The sequence below is a fragment of the Lissotriton helveticus genome, chromosome 7 (genome assembly GCF_964261635.1).
Source record: "Lissotriton helveticus chromosome 7, aLisHel1.1, whole genome shotgun sequence".
In the NCBI taxonomy this organism is placed as follows: domain Eukaryota; kingdom Metazoa; phylum Chordata; class Amphibia; order Caudata; family Salamandridae; genus Lissotriton; species Lissotriton helveticus.
The window spans coordinates 194,399,281-194,412,309 of record NC_136068.1 but is presented as its reverse complement, the minus strand read 5'-3'; positions in this window follow the sequence as shown (position 1 = coordinate 194,412,309).

Here is a 13,029-nt window from a genome sequence, read left to right as displayed (position 1 = left end):
GTTACAAGGCGATCCCAAAACAGGAAAGGCGCAGGAACAGGACCGGAAGCCTCCAGTGCAAAGCGCACCGTGCATAAGTCAAACATGCTCCAAGGGGTCCTTCTTGGGAACTTGGAGTACGACGGCACCCCGTTAGTCCTTAGGGCGGTTGTAAACCTGAGCAACCGGGGGCTTGCCATATTGCGCTCCGCCCGGCTGGGGAAGGTGTGAGTTAACTCTCCCTTGTTCAGAGGGCAGAGTGGGTGGATGTTAGGTCAACCGATGGGAGGAGTTTATCCTCCCAGGTACAATACCGGGCTATGGCCGCTGGTGTTTCTTTGGCTAAACTTCAGGTGCCCTGCAACGAGGGGTTGCGGGGTGGACGGGGTCGCCTCTAAGATAACCCACCTTTTATTTGTATATCAAATAAACCTGTAGCTCCTTTTTCCAATGAACACTATGTCTGTGTATTATTGTGTGAATATTGTGGGATGCTGTGGGGGCGGCGTACCGATAGAGGTACTATGCAGGATGCCCGTGGTCCCTGCAAGGGACCCCATAGGAGGGCAGGCCCCGTAGTATCACTGAGGGCAGCCGGCCAGCACATCCTTGAGGGCGGCGCGAGCGAGCTGCTGCGGAGGGACAGGTACTATGTGCTGTGGCCCTTTACCAATGACGCAGCATGCCACTGTTGCGGTTCTGACAGCTTTGCGACTGCCAGGACGGCAGTCGCACCGAAATGCGGCTAAAGTGTTAAACTGGAGGGATCACACTTGATCTCAATACATGTTTCCTTCTTTCTAATCAGTATTCCTGAACTCACGTCCCAAGGTAAAACTCGTAGACATAAAACCAGAGACTGCATCATTTTCACAGCTCAGAAAATGACACCCGGCGCCAACACAATATCAGATTTACCTCACAATTTAGGATGACGGTTGGAGAGACAGTGAAGTGCGTGGCTCACAAAAGCTTCACTCTCTTACTCATAAAAAACACTGAATCAATAAAACCATCAGTACACACGTGGGTGGGTATAACTTTTCTGAGGAAATTGAATCATCAGGAAAGAATGTGTACTAAAAACTGCTACGTTACCAGAATCTCACACAGGGTGAGGCGAGGCGCATTCCTATATTTCTAATTCAAAGAGCAATTACCTTATATAAAGGAAATGCAAAAAAGTAAAATGCCTCAACACATTTACGGAATGTTTCCTGAACTTGATAAGATTCTCGACTGTGTCTTTAAGCCTAATATTTATATATATTGCTATGCAAATGTTGAGCGCAGGAAAATGGTTCTGCCCTTGTCAATCTGGCCTCCAACCCCTAGTGGTACAAGTAGGAAGATGGTATTCAAAGACTGTCACTCTGTTTTGAGGCGGGGTCCAGTCATGGGCGTTGCCCGAAAGGTTACCTCGCATATTCTGCCTTCTTGTTGCTAGCAGCAACATTCTTCGTTTTTGTCCTAATTGGAGCTGCTGAAAAAATCTACGACGCTGCTCTACAGGCATGCTGCTATGGAAACTTCTATTTATGCGTGAACAAGTGTGATTTATTTAACTTATTTAATTTGAGTATTCGAGTAGCGTGGGTCTGCACCCGAGGGGCACCAGAGCTCTGCGCAGCACCTCACGTGGGTTAATGAGGCATGGGTGGACATGTACAAAAGCTTGCCGTTGGTTTGGGCCATGTCCACAGGTTAATGGACCAGTTGGATGTATGAGGAAGTAAAAAAGGGGGCAGAGAAAGTCTGATTTGTTTCTTGAAGGGACAAGATTTAGTTTAGAGGGAAAGAAGAACGTTCCAGGTGAAGGGTGAAAAAGAAGTGGAAATCTGGGGGCATATTATCAACAATTAGCAATATTTATCGCTTAATAAGCTTAGCGACATATTTTCTATCACCGTGCATCGCCAGATTTTATCGCAGAGATAAAGTGCTATTAGCAACGTTTATCTCAAATGTGATAAAATATCCGGCGATAGCGGCTTAATGCGTAAATATCGCAAGAAATCCAGCGATATTCAGGCATTAACACCAATACGTCCTAACCTGAATATCCACCTCCCATTGGATATACAGGTTAAGAAGTGGTCTGAGCAGGCGTTAGTTTTCACCGATATTCGCGCTTAGCACAAATTTTTTAATCGCTACGCCTGCTTTGATATAGGCGATAGCTTTCAGTCCTAACAGGTTGGGTACACCCACTTTGCATGTCATTAGCGATAAGTATCGCTGACATGCAAAGCGTGCCCCAAATAGCTCGCTATCGCCAAAAAACTGTCGCTAACTGCTGTTAGTGACAGCTTGCTAATAGGGCGATGAAATTATCACTGCATCTCGGCTGAAAATTACCGCAAAAGCGTAGATAATTTCATATCGCCCGCCTTGCTAATATTCCCCCTGGTTCTCTAGTTTTCCCTTCCCTTGCCCTCAGGAGTACCTTTTTGACCAAGTTTATAGGCAGGTGCTCTTGTCAGAGAAAGAGTAAGGCTCTGAATATGGTTTGAACTTGATTGAAATGATTTGTTATCCCAGACAGAGCTATGACTAGGAATAAACATACCTTTTGTAATGAAATTTCTTGACACGTGGACGCATCACCCTACTATCAAAAGGTGTTACAGTCACAAGGTGATAGTGAGAAAGAGCCAGGCGGTATCCACGTGGCACAGAAGAGTTTGTTTGATGATATTTGTTATTGTACTTTGACCACATTCAATTACATAGTACGGGGCAGATTTACAACTTCTGGCGCATCTCTGCAAATCAGCAGGGATGCACCAGAACAGATGCATCACGTAATCCCCTCCTAGCGCCACCACGGATGCATCGCATTTACAATGCGGAGCACCATGGTGCAAGGAGGGGCAGATGCGTGACGCATCTTGTGGCGTACGGGCGGCGCATTGCTGGAGTCGCGTCACAAGCACGACGAAACTCCTGCAATACACAGGGGCTGCCCATACTTAACATGGTGTGTCACTCCCTACGCCTGCTTCAAGCAGGCGTAAGGATTTGACGCAGCAGCGTCATAAAACTGACTCAGGGAAATCGTGTAGATTTCACTGCGTCTGCTTTTCGGGGCTTTCCAGCGAGGGAACGCCCACCCTGCGACAGAACGCCCACATGAAACCTGACGCAGGTTTCATGTGGTGCTGGGCTTTACAACGTGACGCATGTGCCTAGATGCGTCACGTTGTAAATAAGTCCCAACGTGGCGCATGGTTTACACCACCGCTGCGTCACAAAAGTGACGCAACGGCGGCGTAAAAGTGTTGCAAGGGGCTTGTAAATCTGCTCCTGAGTTGATATTTCCATAGGAGAAGATTGCAGATTGGGTGCTCGCATTTTAACTTGGTGGGGTGATGGCTACACAGTGAGACAGAAACATGAAGCACATGAGTTATATCACACATGGTACATAAATACGTCTGAGGATAGCCAGTGTGGGAATGGGTAACAAGAAGTGAGCATTATGGTGTAGGTTGTCAACCCCGCCAATCCCTAGTATAAACGACTGATTTGGGGAGAAATTCTGATTGCAAGACAGGAAGGTGTGAACAGCTTTTTGTTTTGGATTGAGTTCCAGGTACAATATCCACTTATCAATCCGCTCTGCCCAACCCTGCACCGATTTACGACAGAGCTGAACACAACTCCGCCCACTCTGGGTTAAGTCAAATTTTGCTTGTAGAGATCACTGTTTCAAACTTAGTGCAAACAAGAGGCTGCATGCGTGGGTTGGTCGTTTGCCCATACTGTGTACTTGAGTAATAGGTCTAGTATTGTTCTCTTTGACACTGCTTTGGTGGAGGTCACCATGACCTCTCTACAGAAGGTGATTATGTTAGGGAGACATTTGTGGTTATTCAAACTGATGTTGTGCTGAGTTAATTACAGAAGCCTTTGAAGATTCCAGACGTACAGGTACCAGCAAGGATTCAGAAATGCTGCATGCTTTCAGAGGGCACAAGGAGTGTTTGCCTGTTCTTTGTCTTTTTTGTTATCCTCACATTGGCAAAGAAAAAAACATGAATCACAATTGAGAGGCTATGAAAATGATGGAAATAACACCACTTAGCCACTCACGGGAATTTTTATTTGATTTGAAAGAGCTTGTAACCCTTTGAGAAATGTAAACTAAACTATGCCCAAGGGCACCATTGCACTTGTTCTCAAATTAATGTAACAGCTTTTAAATGATACAATAACATCCTGAAAATACCCTTGTAAATTCCAGTGAGCATGATTTCTTCAAACTATAATCTTGTTTAACATACTTATATTTACAAGTATCTCAAGACACTACCACCACTACAACGGGGTGGTCACCAAAAGGTTCCACCTTCAGGTGAACCTCACCCATTCCAGCGTGGATACCAATAACTGTGAGCTCAACAGAGGCGAACAACACATTTTGCAAGTTACGTGAAAGGGTTGCCTGATTAATAGCATCCAGTAAAAACTTAGCTGTTAGAATCACACTAGTTAAATTAGGTGAAGGAAGCTTTGCCAGCCGAGGAGCAGTTCTGTTAAGCCGAAAGACATATTGCCCACTTGTAGCCACTTAAACGGAGAGAATTTAAAGTTTAACATACCTTGCCCATAAATCTCAGTAAGCTTTGGAGGCATGCAATACTCCAAATGCATAATAATGTGATGCCGGCTTCTAAACAACACAAGCATTGTCAATGCCAATATATCCAACCCAACACTGAAATTGCCTGGAGCAAAGATTTGTGAACAACAGACACCTACCTACTGGTAGTTACGGAGAACATGGGCTTGTAAAAGGACCAGGATATGATATGTTATGTTATGTTACCAAACTTATACCAAACTTATAAAGCGCATGGCTGCCGCAGCGACGGGCGTCTTAGTGCTGGTTCCAGATCGCACATACAAGGTGGAATTTATGGCCGAAGGATTATGCCGGAAATAGCCAGGTCTTTACAGCCTTTCTAAATGCCCATTGTTCTGGGTACTTCTGATGGTACCTGGGAGGGCATTCCAAAGGGCCGATGCCAGGGCACGGAACAACCGGCCACCTGCACATGCTCTTCTATCTTGAGGAAGGCATTTCAAGAGTTAGGAATGGAGAAGAGATGTGGGAAGTTGGAGGGATGATATAATGAGAAATGTTATTGATCAATTTAAGGTGGTAGTGCTGAGGCCTTCGAATGATAGGAGAGTAGAACCATGCATGGACTTGACTGGAATTTGGCACCCACTTCTCTTTATGGAAATATTGCTGACACAGGGGTATGGGGTGATAAGGAAATTTCCAAGGGAAGGGTGCTGTTCAGAAGTAGGGGGACCTCAAACAAGATGTTGATGGAGCTTGAGAGGAGAGGTGCTGCCCAAGGCGGGGCATGAAGAAAATAGGAGGGGCTGATCAGAGTTTTTGTGGCGAGTTAGGTATCAGCAGGCTACGTTACACAGAGATTGTGCCAAGTTGCTCAGATCTGTTTCTGGAGTTACATACCAGCCATCCAGGCACCAATAGCTGTCTTGATGGAGAGCCGAAGAGGTGACTGCAGGGCAGAAAAACTGCTGAGTGGAGGGGCATTACTACAGCAGATTGATTACCACATAGGGAGTAATTTGGAGAAGAACATTTGAATAATAAGGGAGAAGGGAGGATGTGGCCTTCCTTCTCTATGAAGACCACAAACTAAAACTGGTGCAAAGCCAGAGAGGGGATTAGAGGGTCCTGGAATGGTTAGAAAACAGACCACCAGGTCCAATCATGTTGTACTTGAGGTAAAGTGGGAGTTGGACCAATGAGGGCTGCTTGAGTTCTGTGGGTTTGGCAGGTGATATGGGTCATTGTTTGTAATCGTACATTGCATAAAGTATTTGGGAGTTTTAAAGGAGCGGGAGAGAGTTTGCTGTTTGTGTAAGATTGAAGTTTACTGCCACAAACAACTTCCCATCCATCCTCAAGTGCCCTCCCACTTCAAAATCACAGTGGAAAAGTTACAGCAAGTGGGCAAAAATAGCTCCTTCTTCTCAATTTGGAACACAGCATTCCTGAGAAGGAAGAAGTGATTAACAGCCACAGTAGCCTTATTTTTAAAGTAGTAACCTTTAGTATTCATTTTGACAGTCGCTGATTCACTGTGTAGGTAGGTGTCGGTACAGATTGTCTAGAAACGTAACCAGCAGATCCGAGCAGGACACATTGCACTCATAAATAAAACAAAGCAGCTCATTCTATACTCAAGATAAAATCAAATGAAATTAATTTAAAAGGAAATGATGGCCATAAATCCAGATCTCCATATTGTACAATGCGTCTGTGTTCCTATTTTAATTGCTTGCAATTGCATACTACAGTGCAGCGTATTTTTGTGTGTACATGAATTAAGGTTATGGATGTAATGATGCACCCAGACAGCAGATGTTTGTATCTCTCTGTTACTAGGTAACACATAACCGCTAAAGTCTGATGTCTGACACAGAAGAAATTAGTTCATTGCCGAATCCACTGCTTCAAATGCCATTTTAATCTAAGCTGTTACTATGAATAGCATTTCATAACTACAGCGCCAGAAGCCTAACTTACATTTTTTCAATAGTTTGGCCTTTATATGCTTCACATTGTACACTCTTCTAAAGCAGCTCTGTGATGTGACAATCTGCAGCACCCACACACTGAACTTTGCACAAAAATACAGTGAACAACATTCTCCATAGAACATTGAGTGGTTGGTCACATTATGAAAAATGTATCAAGTATGATAACTTTTGTTTCTGTTATAGCTTATTTTAAAATACCCCTGTGTTGCTAACACATACTTGCTTTGCTGTTCATTGTCCTTCTACTGGTTGACAGCTTGTCTTTTTTGGTGAACTCTCCTTCAAAGTAAGGAGGGTCGACACTGGATGCAGAGACAACATAGGGGCTGGGGTATTTTGTCTTTTTGCACTTGTAAAGCTCTTCATTTGCAAAATCACAGACTTTACAACTGCAAAAAGGTTTGTCGATATGTACAAAGGAGACACCACAGCTCATAAGTTGGTTTTGTGTTGGCAAAATGCCTTTTGTAAACTCATTGAAATTCAGTGGCAGCTCTTCCACTAAGGCGGAGGAGCTTCGCCCCACTGCTATTTCAGCAGTGCAAAAAAATAAAATAAAAATGATAATGACCGGACGTTATTATCATTTTATTTTTCTAAGCGGGAGTCAGGCAGTGCTGGGGTCTGTGATGCCAGAGCAGGGGAGGAGTGGTTTGCACTTCTCTAACTGCACATGACAGTTTTGCTGGCCCTCTAGGGCACGCAAAACCATCATGTGCACTTGCCATTTTCTCTGTTGGCCTGTGTTGCACAGCCCTATGGAGAACATGCACAGGCTCCCAGGCACTGCCTTTCTGCCATCCTTTTCATGGCGGGATCACTGCCATGAAAAGGGTGACAGAAATGCAACTCGTAATCTGCTTGGCGGTGCCGGCAGCGGCACCTCTCAGACCAATCACGATGCTGCTCCTGCAACTTCAATATTGGCTGGGAGAGTCAGGAAGCTTCCAGCAGAACAAGGTCGGAGGAGAGGCGTGCAGTGGCGGTAGAAGCATTATTGTTTTAATCCATCGCCTCACCACCCCGGTTTTGAGGCAGCCACAACTGTTGAGATTTAGTAGTATGAAAGAGGGGTCTTCTACTCCCTACCAAGTTCTTAGGGAATGTATCAGAGCTTTAGGACCACAATTGTGGTCGCAAACCCGTGATAAAAAAAAGCTCCATAAAAGCGGTGGTATTCCATTCACAAAGTAGAAGCTGTCCCATTGTGCTGTCTTGAGGCTGTCTTTGACTGGTTTCAACTCAATAGCCTCAAGTGCAACTCGGATAAATCTGAAGTGCTTTTCTTCGGTTGCCCTTCAGATGCGGGCTGGAAGTCCTGGTGGCCAGCGGCCACGTTTCCACCCTCTGCCGCTACCTTTGCGGCCAAGAATCTTGGAGTAAAGGTAGACAGCGGTCTTACTTTGAAGCCACAGATTCTCGGCCTTGTGGGAAAGTGCTTTGGCCTCCTAAAAATGCTAAGGAAGTTTCTGCCAATACTATCTCTCGCCCATAGAAGAACCACTGTCCAAGCTCTGATAGGCTCACGCCTGGATTATGCCAACGTGTTATACCTTGGCCTCCGTGAATTCCTTTTATCGCGTATGCAAACTGTGCAAAACTCGGGGGCGCAAGCCATTTTTGGTCCTCATCATAGATCCAGTGCAAGAGACCTTTTAAAAGCTCTTCACTGGCTTCCAGTTAGGAAACGTATCATTTTCAAAACTCTTACTCTGGCTTTCAAGGCACTCCACGGCACAGGTGCCAAATACATTAGGAAAAGATTGGACTTTTATCTCGCTTCGCGGTCGCTCAGGTCGTCTTCTTTGGCCTTGGCCTCTGTCCCGGCAATCAGAAGATCGCGTATCGGAGGCCGCTCTTTCAAACACTTGGCGCATCAATTGTGGAATGCCTTGCCTCTGTCCTTGAGGAAGAATGCCAATCTCTTGGCCTTCAGGAAGGACCTCAAGTCGTGGCTTTTCGTACAGTAAGTCTGCCATCCTCTCCTGCTCCGCACCGTTTTGGGTTTGCAGCGCCAGGACACTCTTCTGAGTAGCTGAGCGCTATATAAAACTCATTTTAACATAACATAACATAACATAACATAACATAACATACACCTTGAGAATGTGTGAGTGTTGCATTAAGAGAGTAGAGAGTAGACCAAGGAACTACTATATAGCCCTTCAATGTCACATACAGAATGTCAACTTATATAAAGCAGCTATTCTCTCTTTAAGGGGCCGGGCATGCTTTAAGGACAAGCATTGGTAATCCCAATAGGTCTGGCTTTAAGGGAATGTGTAGGATAATGTGAAGCATTGCAAGTAGATAGCATTGGAATGGATATGTATTTGGGTGGAAGAAAAGAAGTGTGGAATAATATTGGTGTTGGTTAGAAGGTCAGGTGACATTTGCACTGTCAAGCCAGACCTAAAAATCCATGTAGGTTAATGACTGCCCTTTTCCGATTTGTGATGCTGCCAGAGTAAAACATAATACATGTATCTAATTATCTAAGGTACATTAATAGATTTGAAAGCAAAACATATACTCTAGGCTCCCAATGGGTGCAGAGCCAAAGTCTCTCTCCTGGTAATTCTCACATAATTATATGACGACAGCTGTGTTGTCCAGAACATACAACATTGGCATTCAGAGAATGAAAATTGAGGGACAGGGTTTGCAGTCCTTTGTTGGTCTCCATTGCTACATTCACAACATTTCACAAGGGTCGCACAAAGGGTTTCTGTCTCATAAATAATAATAAGCCAGGAGATTTCGCAACTCTCTGCAAATGAGCATTTCGCAATGAGTCTGATTAGCACATGAATTCCTCATCAGAATGGAGGAGGGCTCCCAAAGCAGGGATCGCTGACATAATATGGTAGTAAACAATATCGTTGACAAAAATACTGGGTCAAAAATATTGTTTACCACAATATATTGCTCCTAAACTTATAACAGTATGTACAAAAATATGAGTAAAAAAATATAGTTGACACTAATATCGTCAAAAAATAGACAACAAATAGATGTTTTTTAAATATAGAGATTAAAGTAGTTAATATTAGGGCCTTAAGGTCTGCTGAACCAGTGGTGGCAGTCTGACCACAGCCACACTTCGGGATCAACCGCAGTATTAGGACTGCGGCGGTTGGACTGCCACAAGACCGGCGGCACCGCAAGAATCAAGGATCCAGCTGAGCCAGAAGTCTGCAACTGGCTGTAATATGCTGGTGGTGGCACCGCCAAGCATCTTACAAGTTGCATTTGTCTCTCCCTTTTCATGGCAGTGATCCCGCCCTGAAAGGAAGGCAGAAAGGCAACAAAAGGGGCCCTAACAGGACCCTCTACCGAATTTGATGTAGTGCCCCCCGTTGTATTTGCACCCCCACTTCTCGCACGGTGAGACATCTATGCCACACCGTGCAGGAAGGTGCAGTCGGCGGTCGGACTGCGGTGGTCTGCATTATAGGCTCTTCTATGAGCCTTGGAGACCGCTGCAGGCAGACCACTGAAACACTGCCCACCAGACCAAGATGTAACTCCTGAGCTGGTGGGCGGTTGCACCACAGGTTTAGCAGTCCTACCGTGGATGGTGGAGGACCACCAATCCTGTAATCAGACCCTAAATATTTAAATAAGTAAATTTAGCACAGTGCCATCCACACCAAGATAGAAAGATACAAAGGGGCCTACCTATTATGATGGTGGGCGGATCGCCATCTGTACCTGATTTACCCCTCGCCATATTAGTAGGGCGGGGGTACCGCGGTGGACGGACAGACCATCCACTACTTTTCCACCGGCAGGCAATCGATTGCCTGCCTTGCGGATCTGGGGCATAATATGGTGGCAGTGCAGAGCAGGCACCGCCATCCATATTATGATGTGCAAACTTGAAGGTTTTTCCACCGCGGCGATGCCGCCATGGAAAGGCCGGCGTAAATTGCTTTGGAGGCCCGTTACTGCCCCCCGGGCGGGTAGGGGGCTGCACTTGGGGGTACCTATGGTATCCCCCTACATTTCCATACACAAGGTGGCAGGCACCGCGCAGTGCCTGCCACGTTGTGCATGGCAATGCAAACATGCACTTTTAACATTGCGGATGGAGCTGCACCCAGCAGCACGATCCGCAATGTTAAAGGCCAGAATGCGCCTGCCGGTGTCGCGAGCGCATCCTAATTGGCCTTGTGGGACTGCCGCACCGTCGGTCCCATTTTCCGTAACGGTGGCGGGCGGACAAAGTGCGCATGCCATCGTAATGGAGCCCAAAGTCTATTGCCATTTCTACAGCAAAATCTTTAAGCATGGGATTAGCATTTTTGCTGTAGAAATGGCAAAAGACTTTGTCCTTTTCTATCTCGAGTTGGTTGACACTGTGCTAATCTTATGCTTAAAGACTTTAATAGAAAAGCAGACATTTGATGTGAGCAAATTTAGAGTGTTGCTGGTGTTGAGAGTGCTCTATACTGGAGCTGCTTTCCACCTAAACTTGAGAACTACCCAGAGTTTTCTGCTTCTTTTTTGCATAATATATGCATCACTCTACACCTGAATGGGTATTGTTTTGACTTATACTGGGTGCTCCCTTGTGGCTGGACAAAGCTATACCTCTCTGAAGAGCGCTAATGAGCTAAACACGTCAGGGGTTGCTTGTATTAATTTCAAGTTGGCTTGGAAGGTATTTTACCAATCCAAAGTTGAAATACTGTGCCTGGAGTGGTAAAAGGCTTTGGCAATTTTACAGCTGCCATGGACAGCACTGTGCTAATCCTATGCTTAAAGATTTTGCTGAAGAATGACAAAAGACGTTGTCCCTTTCTATCTCAGCATGGGTGGCATTGTGCTAATCCTATGCATAAAGACTTTGATGGAAAAGCAAATATTTGAGGTGACCAAATTTAAAGTGTCGCTGATGTTGATTGTGCTCTATACTGGAGCTGCTTTCACCTAATCTTGAGAACTACCTAGATTTCTCTGCTTCTTTTTTCCATAATTTATGCATCACTCTACACCTGACTGGGTATTGTTTTGACTTATACTGGGTGCTCCCTTGTGGCTGGACAAAGCTATACCTCTCTGAAGAGCGCTAATGAGCGAAACACATGTCAGGGGTTGCTTGTATTAATTTCAAGTTGGCTTGGAAGGTATTTTACCAATCCAAAGTTGAAATACTGTGCCTGGAGTGGTAAAAGGCTTTGGCAATTTTAGAGCTGTCACGGACAGCACTGTGCTAATCCTATGCTTAAAGATTTTGCTGAAGAATGACAAAAGACGTTGTCCCTTTCTATCTTAGCATGGGTGGCATTGTGCTAATCCGTTGCTTAAAGACTTTGATAAAAAAGCAAATATTTGAGGTGAGCGAATTTAAAATGTTGCTGATGTTGATTGTGCTCTATACTGGAGCTGCTTTTACCTCATCTTGAGAACTATCTAGAGTTCTCTGCTTCTTTTTTCCATAATTTATGCATCACTCTAAACCTGAATGGGTATTGTTTTGACTTATACTGGGTGCTCCCTTGTGGCTGGACAAAGCTATACCTCTCTGAAGAGCGCTAATGAGCGAAACACATGTCAGGGGTTGCTTGTATTAATTTCAAGTTGGCTTGGAAGGTATTTTACCAATCCAAAGTTGAAATACTGTGCCTGGAGTGGTAAAAGGCTTTGGCAATTTTAGAGCTGCCATGGACAGCACTGTGCTAATCCTATGCTTAAAGATTTTGCTGAAGAATGACAAAAGACGTTGTCCCTTTCTATCTCAGCATGGGTGGCATTGTGCTAATCCTTCAATCAGGAGTTTGTTGAAGCGCAACTACTCACCCGTAAGGGTCTCAAGGCGCTACGGGTGGGGGTGGGGGTGCAGGTTCCTTTCCATCAAGGAGGGGGTCTGTCGAAGAGCCAGGTTTTGAGGTTTCTTGCGAAGATGGGGAGCGATGTTGTCTGTCTGAGGTGGAGCGGAAGGGCGTTCCATGCTTTGGCCGTGAGGAAGGAGAAGGAGCGGCCTCCCGATCTGGTCTTTCTGGTGCGGGGGACCACGGTGTAGGAGAGCTGGGCTGATCGTAGGGTCCTTTGGGGTGCGTGGAATTTGAGCCGGCTGTTCAGGTATGCTGTTCCGGTGCCGTGGAGGGCCTTGTGTGCGTGGGTGAGCATCCTAAAGGTGCTTAAAGACTTTGATAGAAAAGCAAATATTTGAGGTGAGCAAATTTAAAGTGTTGCTGATGTTGATTGTGCTCTATACTGGAGCTGCTTTTACCTAATGTTGAGAACTACCTAGAGTTCTCTGCTTCTTTTTTCCACAATTTATGCATCACTCTAAACCTGAATGGGTATTGTTTTGACTTATACTGGGTGCTCCCTTGTGGCTGGATAAAGCTATACCTCTCTGAAGAGCGCTAATGAGCGAAACACATGTCAGGGGTTGCTTGTATTAATTTCAAATTGGCTTGGAAGGTATTTTACCAATCCAAAGTTGAAATA